Source organism: Hydra vulgaris, chromosome 02 (genome assembly GCF_038396675.1).
Source record: "Hydra vulgaris chromosome 02, alternate assembly HydraT2T_AEP".
In the NCBI taxonomy this organism is placed as follows: Eukaryota; Metazoa; Cnidaria; class Hydrozoa; order Anthoathecata; family Hydridae; genus Hydra; species Hydra vulgaris.
The window spans coordinates 25,776,749-25,785,718 of NC_088921.1; the positions used below are offsets into that span (position 1 = coordinate 25,776,749).

The 8,970-nt window shown below is 26.3% G+C and overlaps 1 long non-coding RNA gene across 1 annotated transcript; it reads right to left on the reverse strand.

Moving 5' to 3' along the window:
• Positions 1-5,428: 5,428 nt before the first annotated feature.
• On the reverse strand, positions 5,429-8,104 carry LOC136076459 (uncharacterized). The gene is made up of 3 exons (XR_010636287.1): positions 7,428-8,104; positions 7,140-7,232; positions 5,429-5,625 (listed from the first exon to the last, which is right to left on the reverse strand). It is a non-coding gene; the product is annotated as an uncharacterized LOC136076459 (long non-coding RNA).
• Positions 8,105-8,970: the final 866 nt, after the last annotated feature.

Consider the following 8,970-nt stretch of genomic DNA (forward strand, 5'->3'; position numbering starts at 1 on the left):
AAAAGATTTCGCAAAATGTTATCGTCAAAATCAGCAAGTAAATTGTATTTATAATTTTCAGGAACTTTTTGGGCTCCATAAGTCTAAATTTTTGCAATAATCTTCTTCTTATTGTTTTTTGTTCGTCCGACATGATTTTCAACATTATTTTAACTTGAATTGATTATCTACTCTTTAATTTATTTAGAAATGGCTCGGAGCTTAATACCTTAGTCTGCCCCCCCTCCATAATCTATCGCTGATATTATTGTATATTGTATAGTATAAGACAATTAATTTCACGGTTTGAATGATGTTGCGTTTAGTATAACATCGTTTGACTAGTTTTAAACTAAATTATAAACCATATATAAGTATATAACCAAAACAATATTTTTTTTTAGTTGAGTTTAATTCAATCCCAAAATTTAGAACCACTTGTTACCAAGGGCCTCCAAATTTCAAAATTGCCTAAAGCCATTTTTAAGAAGAGTAGGGGCCTGGTTTGTATAAATTAGTTGAATAATAATTATCAATTATTGATATAATTTTTTAGATTGTTGCCATAATTGGTCAACTCACCATGATTGAAGGGATGTCTTTATTATTCTCTTCTGACAAAAAACCAACCATGTGCTATGTGGATCAAAATGTTGCATCTTTTTAATATTGATGGTTATCTAAATTCTCAACTCAATAAACCAACAATAAACGAGATGTCCAAAGTATTCTGCAAAAAGAGATTTCCGGTTTGTGGGACCAAAAACGAGCTCTATGCTTGCCCACTCGAGGCAAGCATAGAGCTTGTTTTTGGTCCCACAAATACCAAACCAAAAATCACTAATGAACAAAACTTTTAAAAATGTATACATTTGTTTAATTGCGTGGTTGAGTTGTAATATATTACAGCTTTTAATTGTATGAACTACTTAATTATATCTACTTATGTAATAATGTTTACAACAGCACAGCTATTATAAAATTTGCTTAATTTTGTGTTCAAGTGTTGCTGTGTGTTAATGCATAAGTGTTTTTATCAACAAAATTTGAACTATAGTCTTTTTTGTGCTTAGGTGTTGCAATGTGTTTATGCATACGGTGCTAAGTAAACTTATGAAATTTATTGCTTAATTTTGTATTTAATCTGGGACGTTTAGCTGTGTGTTTTCCGGTGCATGAAGTTAATCATTTTGTACTGGTTTTTGTATATTTTTCATATTGAACTATATGATATACGAAAGTCTGTGCATATTAATGCACATTTGGAAATTAGAAATTTAACTGAAAAATCGTATATACAAAAATTTTGACTGAATGGGACCTTACTGGGCTCCACGTAGGCAGCCACTTGAGCCCCAATTTATGTCCAGCAACTTTTTCCTTGGGCGGGATGTGGGCAACCCATTTCGGCCCCATAAAGCTGCCCTTATGGGGCCAAATAGGACATGCTGGCTGGAATGTTGTAAAATAGTAAAATATTATTTCTTATTAATAAATCTAGGTAAATATGGCGATGCAAAACAGATACAGCAAATGGTGTGGCTTGCAAAAATATACTGCAAGTGGTGCGACTTAGTAAGTGGTGCGAAATAGTAATGGCATTTGGCGTGACTTGCCAAAAAGGAACCGCAGGTGTTGTGACATGCAAAAATGGTAATGCAAGTGGTTTGACTTGCAAAATAGGTACCACAAATAATGACTCGAACAGAAAATGTACCGCAAATTGAGTGATTTGCAATTTTTTTGCTAGACAGCTCTGGTTAGAAAAAAACAATAAAGAATGCAATATTTCTGAAAAAAAAATGCAATATCAAATTAAATCAATATACTTTCCCATTAATAATAACTGCATATATATATATATATATATATATATATATATATATATATATATATATATATATATATATATATATATATACATATATATATACACAATCGTGCTGGACATTAACAAACAGTTATAAACTGATGACGTGTAAAGATGGTATAAACTATAGCATAATAATAATAATGATAATAATAAGTATTGAGAATTAATAACAATAACAATAATAGTAATAAATAGTAATAATAATATTAAATACGGTAATAAAAAAAGTATAATCTATATATATTTACTACATCTAAATATATATTTTCCTAAATGATTACACAGGTAAACAAAAAAATTTTTTTTTTCTGTTGCCGAGCAAACAATTTGTTTTTTGTATAGCATTTCTCATTTTGATTTCAAATATGCAACTTTTTTTTTACCATCACGTCAAGTTGTAAAGATATTTAGGTTCAAATCTTAAGTATTTAGGGTAAAGTCCCTAATATTGTCGAAAAAAAAGTTATTCAAAAGTATGTCAACCTGGGTCTCAAAAGAAGCGTATTTTCATAGAGATTTTAAATATGTTATTCATTTGTAATAAAAATAAGTATTTTGTGTACTTTTGGTGATTAACATTCTGTTGACTTTTTTTAAAGTGTCTTTAGCATTTTTTTACATAATTTTTTTGTCAATAAATTTTAAGGAAAAATTATTATGTTTTCTAAAATCTCTATGAAAATACGCTTCTTTTGAGACCCAGGTTGACATACTTTTGAATAACTTTTTTTTCGACAATATTAGGGACTTTACCCTAAATACTCAAGATTTGAACCTAAATATCTTTACAACTTGACGTGATGGTAAAAAAAAAAGTTGCATATTTGAAATCAAAATGAGAAATGCTATACAAAAAAAAAAATTGTTTGCTCGGCACCAGAAAAAATTTTTTTTTTGTTGACCTGTGTTATCTATAAATATAATAGTGATAGTCATTAATAATAATGCAAAATAAAAAATATAAAAATCATGATAATATCAATAACAAAAAATATAACAGGTAAAAACAAGGAAAAGGAGAGAAGTTTAGCAACTCGGAAAGAAAAGTCAAAGAAGCAGAAGCCCTAGGAGAGTTTCGATATGTACCAGAATTATTTAAGCATAGTATTTTATAAGGAAATAGAAATATTGAATATGCATTAAAGTATAAATAAAAAGAATTAAAAAAAAAATGTTATAGAGAATTAAGCGAGGCGATTGCATAGAAAATAGTTTATTGTTTATTTATTACACGTTACATGGTTTAGTTACAATGCCACAAATTTTAGAGCCATGTAAATTTTACAAGATGATGAAAATGAGAGTATTTGGTTGTGACTAAATGAACATTTATGTATTTTTATGTGTTATTTTAAGAGTTTTATATTTTTTGGTTTTATATTGTTATCGTTATTTTTTAATTTTATTTATGAGTTTTATGCTTTTAATATATTAAAAATTTAGCTATGGATAATAGCTTGGGGGTGATTGCATAAATAATAGTTCATTGATTATATTTATTTAGGATAAACTTTTTTACATGGGTTATGAAGGCATTCCTATTTGTCATTTTGGAGAATATTTTTTAGTTTCAACAGGAAGAGAGTTCCAACAGTGAATTGATTGTTCCTTGATTGACTTTATGCCATACTAATGTGTTTGTTTTAAAGGCATTGAGAGACTACAATAAGATACAGACCTAAGTTTATAACTATGAATATCATTTGTGAATTTAAAGTAGCTAGTGAAGCAGCTGGGCGTAATATTGTGGACAATAGCAAAATAGCATGCTAAATAATAACAAGGGTTTTGTAATTCACAAAATGCCTTTTTTTGGTAAACATTTTATTTGCTCGTCTTAGTTTGTTTGATATGGATTTAATTTGTTGAATAAACAAAAGATTTTTATCTAATAATATGCCCAGATATTTTATTTTATCTACAATATTTAGTTTTTGACCACTAATTCTAAAGTTAAGTTTTTGGTAATTTTTTTGTCTTGAAGTTTAAATAGAACTAATTCAATATCTTAGACATTCAAAGCTATTTTGTTTGATCGCAACCAGTGAACCAGTGATGCCAGGTCATAATTTAGGTACTTATTTAGCTTTTATAAAGACTTATCTAAAATCAGAAGGTTGGTGTCATCAGCAAAATGATACACATTCGAGTGTTTAGTACAAGTGTTTTTTATTTATGTTTCATTACGTTTGTCGAGTATTTAGTTCAAGTGTAAATCATTTATGTTGATAAGAAAAAGAAGCGGACACAGAGTTGAACCCTGAGGAACACCTATAGACGTAAACTTAGTAGAAGATGAGATATTACTAATAGTAACACTTTGTGGACGTTGGTTTAGATATGACTTAAACCAGTTGAGAGCAATTCCTCTTACACCATAATGAAACAACTTTGATAATAAAATTTCATGGTAGACAGTATGAAAAGCTTTTCGCAGATCAACGAACACCACCAAATTGTTTTTGATCCAAAGCCTCACGTATGGTTTGACGTAGTGCTTGGTGAGTAGAGTGTTTATTTCGGCTAATTAAGCGTTTTAATAGATTTAAAAAAGTAGCCTGTTATTCGTAAGCTTTTCAATTAGTTTACAAACATTTGATAGGCCGATAGTTACAAGGATCTTGTTTACAGCCGCTTTTAAAAATGCTAAGGTCACTATTTTTGAAGAATGCTGGATGAAGAAATGCAATATTACTAAAAAGAATTAAAAGTAGTGCAAAATATGATTGATTCACATGTTTCTGGGTTTAACGCTTTATCTTATTTAACCTCAACTACCTTGTATTAATAAAATGTTGGAATTAATTGGATTGAAGATGAAACTTTGAAGTGCTATTTTTGATAAATAATATTTTTGGTTTCAATTTTATCACCAAGCCCGACTTTTAATTTATATAGTCTCAAAGGTAGTTTCTTAACATGTTTTCGTCTTGCACTGAAGTGACAATTATGTGCTCATTAGAAGTAAATAGATTTTTATAATTGTGTCAATATTAATTAAGTATACAATTTTTGTAAATGTGTGAATATTAATTAAGACAACCTTCCCAGTCGGCAAATTTAGTTGTAAATGCGCATTAGAAACTCGTTTAAATACGTATCGATGTGGTATGTATGTTAGCCATTTTATCGTGTCGAATACGCATTAGAAATACGCATTAGATGCGTATAAAGACAGGTATACACTCCGACGCCTACTGAGTATCAAACTCGCATTTGAAACTCTTGTAAACACGTATAAAAGACGATAACCAGAGAATACTCAATACGATATTTTCCTGGTATTACATGCGCATTTAAAACTTTCCAGAATACGCATTATTTACGAATATTTGTTAGCCATTTTATCGTGTCAAACGCGCATTAAAAATAGACATCAGATGCGTACAAAGACAGGTATACAATACGACGCCTACTGAGTATCAAACTCGCATTTAAACACGTATAAAACACGATAACCAGAGAATATTCAATACAATTTTAACTAATATGAATTCATAACATAATGATAATGACTAGCAGTAAGCAACCCGTAATACGGGTTATGAGTTATTAAATCATTAATAACAATAAAAACACATTAATAACTTGATATATTATCTAAAAAATTAAATACAAATTTATCTGTAAATATTTTAACTTTGACTCCCTATCAGCAACATCATTGCTTATAGTTAAAGACGAAGACCGCAATTAACATCAGTTGAGTTCTTTTTAAAATCTGTAACAACACAGGTACCAGAAACGGAAAGTCAAGTAAAGCCTGCAAATGCCTAAAAAATGAAATTAAAAAAAAAAATTTAATTACAAAAGTACTATTTGCATTTTATTGTTAGTAGAATTAGGATAATAATAACAGAAAATATATACTTTGTGTCTACAGAATAATTAAAAAAAGATTATAAAAAGGCTAGACAACACAATGTAGTAACACTGGCAAATAACACCACAACTTAATAAAATATTTTATTAACTTAAATACTTGGACTGAAAAGATTTTATTTATTACAATATTTGAACAATCGAGGGACAATTATAGTTAAACAATTTAAAAAGTTATACCATAAAATAGCAAGCAAATCGTAAAATATTTCTTAGAAATGATCTATTTTTTTCATTTGACTACTATTTTCAAGTTGCCTATAAGCATTTACATTATAACTTCGTTGAGCCTAATACTATCTATTTCAATTTAACTATTATCATTAAACATATAACCAGTAATCTTATATTGCTGCAACTGAATAAATGAACGTAAAAGAATCTTACAAATTGTGATCTTTTCTAATCAAAGACTTTATTTAAACTTAAGATATATTGAAATCCATATCTTTTTATATGTTTACATATATTAGTCGTTTATCAAAAATATTAAACAACATTTATTTACATCAATTATTTTTAATTAAAAAAGAATCTAGACTACAATGTACAAAATTATTTTTACCTTAATGCATAAAAATAATAAATGCACAATCTTGTATACAAAAATGAAGCAATGTCAATCAGTATATTTTACTCTAAATTAATTATTTAAATATATATATATATATATATATATATATATATATATATATATATATATATATATATATATATATATATATATATATATATATATATATATATATATATATAGGGGAACATGGGGTAAAATGACGAATGGGGCAAGATGACGACCGACAGTTATCTCTTAAGCAAAACTAAATATAACAGTTGATTTAAGCTGAAAGGGAAGTAGATTAATTTTACTAGATTTATCAATGGTTTCTTTTTAAATATTATTTTTGTGACAAAAGCTAAGTATTAAAAAAGTTTTTCCGACATTGAGAAAAAAACTTTTTATCCTCGTTTGACTTGATTTATTACATTGCTACATCACCAGCTAAAGGTAGGTTTTAATTTTTGGGACAGACTAAGATACAGGCGTTTTTTGAAACAGTTGTCATCTTGCCCCATGTTCCCCTGTATATCTATTTACATACCTTTAAAAAGTGGTATTACACTTTACACAATGAAATATAGAAATACATCATTTTTTTCAACTACTTTCAAAACGAATTTATTTATTTTTTCTAGTCTGTTATTTTTTCTAAGAAAGAATATTTATAAAGATACAGAGAAATATAAAAAATACTGAAATATAGGCAGATTTATGTTTATAAACTTTTGTGTCAACAAATTACAGTCAGTTTTCCATGTTAAATACATAAAATATATATCTAATATAACATATATCAAATATCAAATAAATCCAATATAAATTAAAACAAAATAGTAAACTTACTCAAATCAGTATCAGTAATACCGTGTGAACTAAAAAACACTTCAATTCTTTTCAATTGCTCTAAAAAATAACTTTCAGCTCTTTCCAATTGCACTAAAAAAAAAAAAAAACTTACTTAGATAAGTTGCCAAGTTCTTAAGAATCTGAAAACAAATAAGTAAAAAAACAAAGAACAAACAAACATTTATTTGTTAAAACTACTATACTTAAACAAATTAAATTTAAAAGTGTAACGCCAATTCTCCTTAAAGGCTAAAAAAAATTTTCAGCTCAAATTTGCTTGCATACCTTGCTTGTAAAAACCATGTGAATAAGAAACAGATTTAGAAAAGCCAAGAAACTACTTAAAGATGACATACGCAACATTGAAGTTTGAACGTTCACTGGACTAATTATTAGCAGATGTTTATAAAAAATTCAGAAAAATTTACATATATTAGTTCTTTTATATTGCATAAATCCATCATATGATAAATCTGAAATGAAAAAATGTAATGGATAAGTAAATACAAAGAAAAACATCATATATGAATCACAAATCAATATATCAGATAGAGATAAGATGTCATGATAAGAGAGTAGTAGTTGTTAAATATTGTTATTTCATGTTAGCTTTTAGAAAACAATTTATGTTGGTACGTCATGGTTCTAAAAATTCAAATTAAGATATAAACAAAATGTACATATGGCAAAATGATTATTCTTGAGTGGCTTTTACTGAACAATTAAAAGCAGTGAGTTTTAATAATAAAACCACTTATAATTTTTAACAATAGACACCAACATAAAGGTAAGCCAAATGTAACAACATTAGTAACATAAATAACAACTTTATGCAAAATCTTGCTCAACACGTTTGCCAAGTCACACACTTTGAAAACATGGTCCATAAATATTATAAGAAGTGTTTATATATGTTATATAAATTTAAATAAATATATTGTGTTTTATAGTTAGTATATATGTTTATATTATGTTGTTTCTATGTCATGGAAACAACATAATATAAACATATATACTAACTATAAAACACAATATATTTATTTAAATTTATATAACATATATAAACACTTCTTATAATATTTATATACACAATAGATACATTTTATACTATTTTTAAAAATGCATTTATAAAACAATTATATAACACATATTACCACATACATATATTTATCAAAAACATTTTAATTTTGAACATAATATAAACATATATGCAAACTATAAACATATATAACTTGAATTGCGTGAACAAAAAATTTAAAAATAACATGAAAAAATCTAAAAAGATTCATATATATATATATATATATATATATATATATATATATATATATATATATATATATATATATATATATATATATTTATATATATTTATATATATATATATATATATATATATATATATATATTCATATATAAAGACATATATCTCGTAATAAAATATCAAATTATAATCATATTAATTTAAATCAAATAATTATTGAATAAAGAACAAAAAACAGATAAAAGAACTGCAATCCTAATAACAAAAGTTAACGCTTAGCAACAATTAAAATGTCAGTGCTGGCTCAAAAATTTAACTTATTTTTCTAAATTTTCTAAATTAGAACAAAAAAAGACAATAGCATAAAAGAAATGTCAATAAAATAGTAATCAACGGAGTAAAATAAGCAAGGTATGAAATGATAGGATTTAACGTATATTTGAATTATATTAATTTGGACTTCATAAAACCAAATTAATAAATTTAAAATTAGTAATAAATATTTTTATGATAAAGTTTTAGTAACTCTTTTAGTGCGAAAAAGTACTGTAACTGTACTGGAGA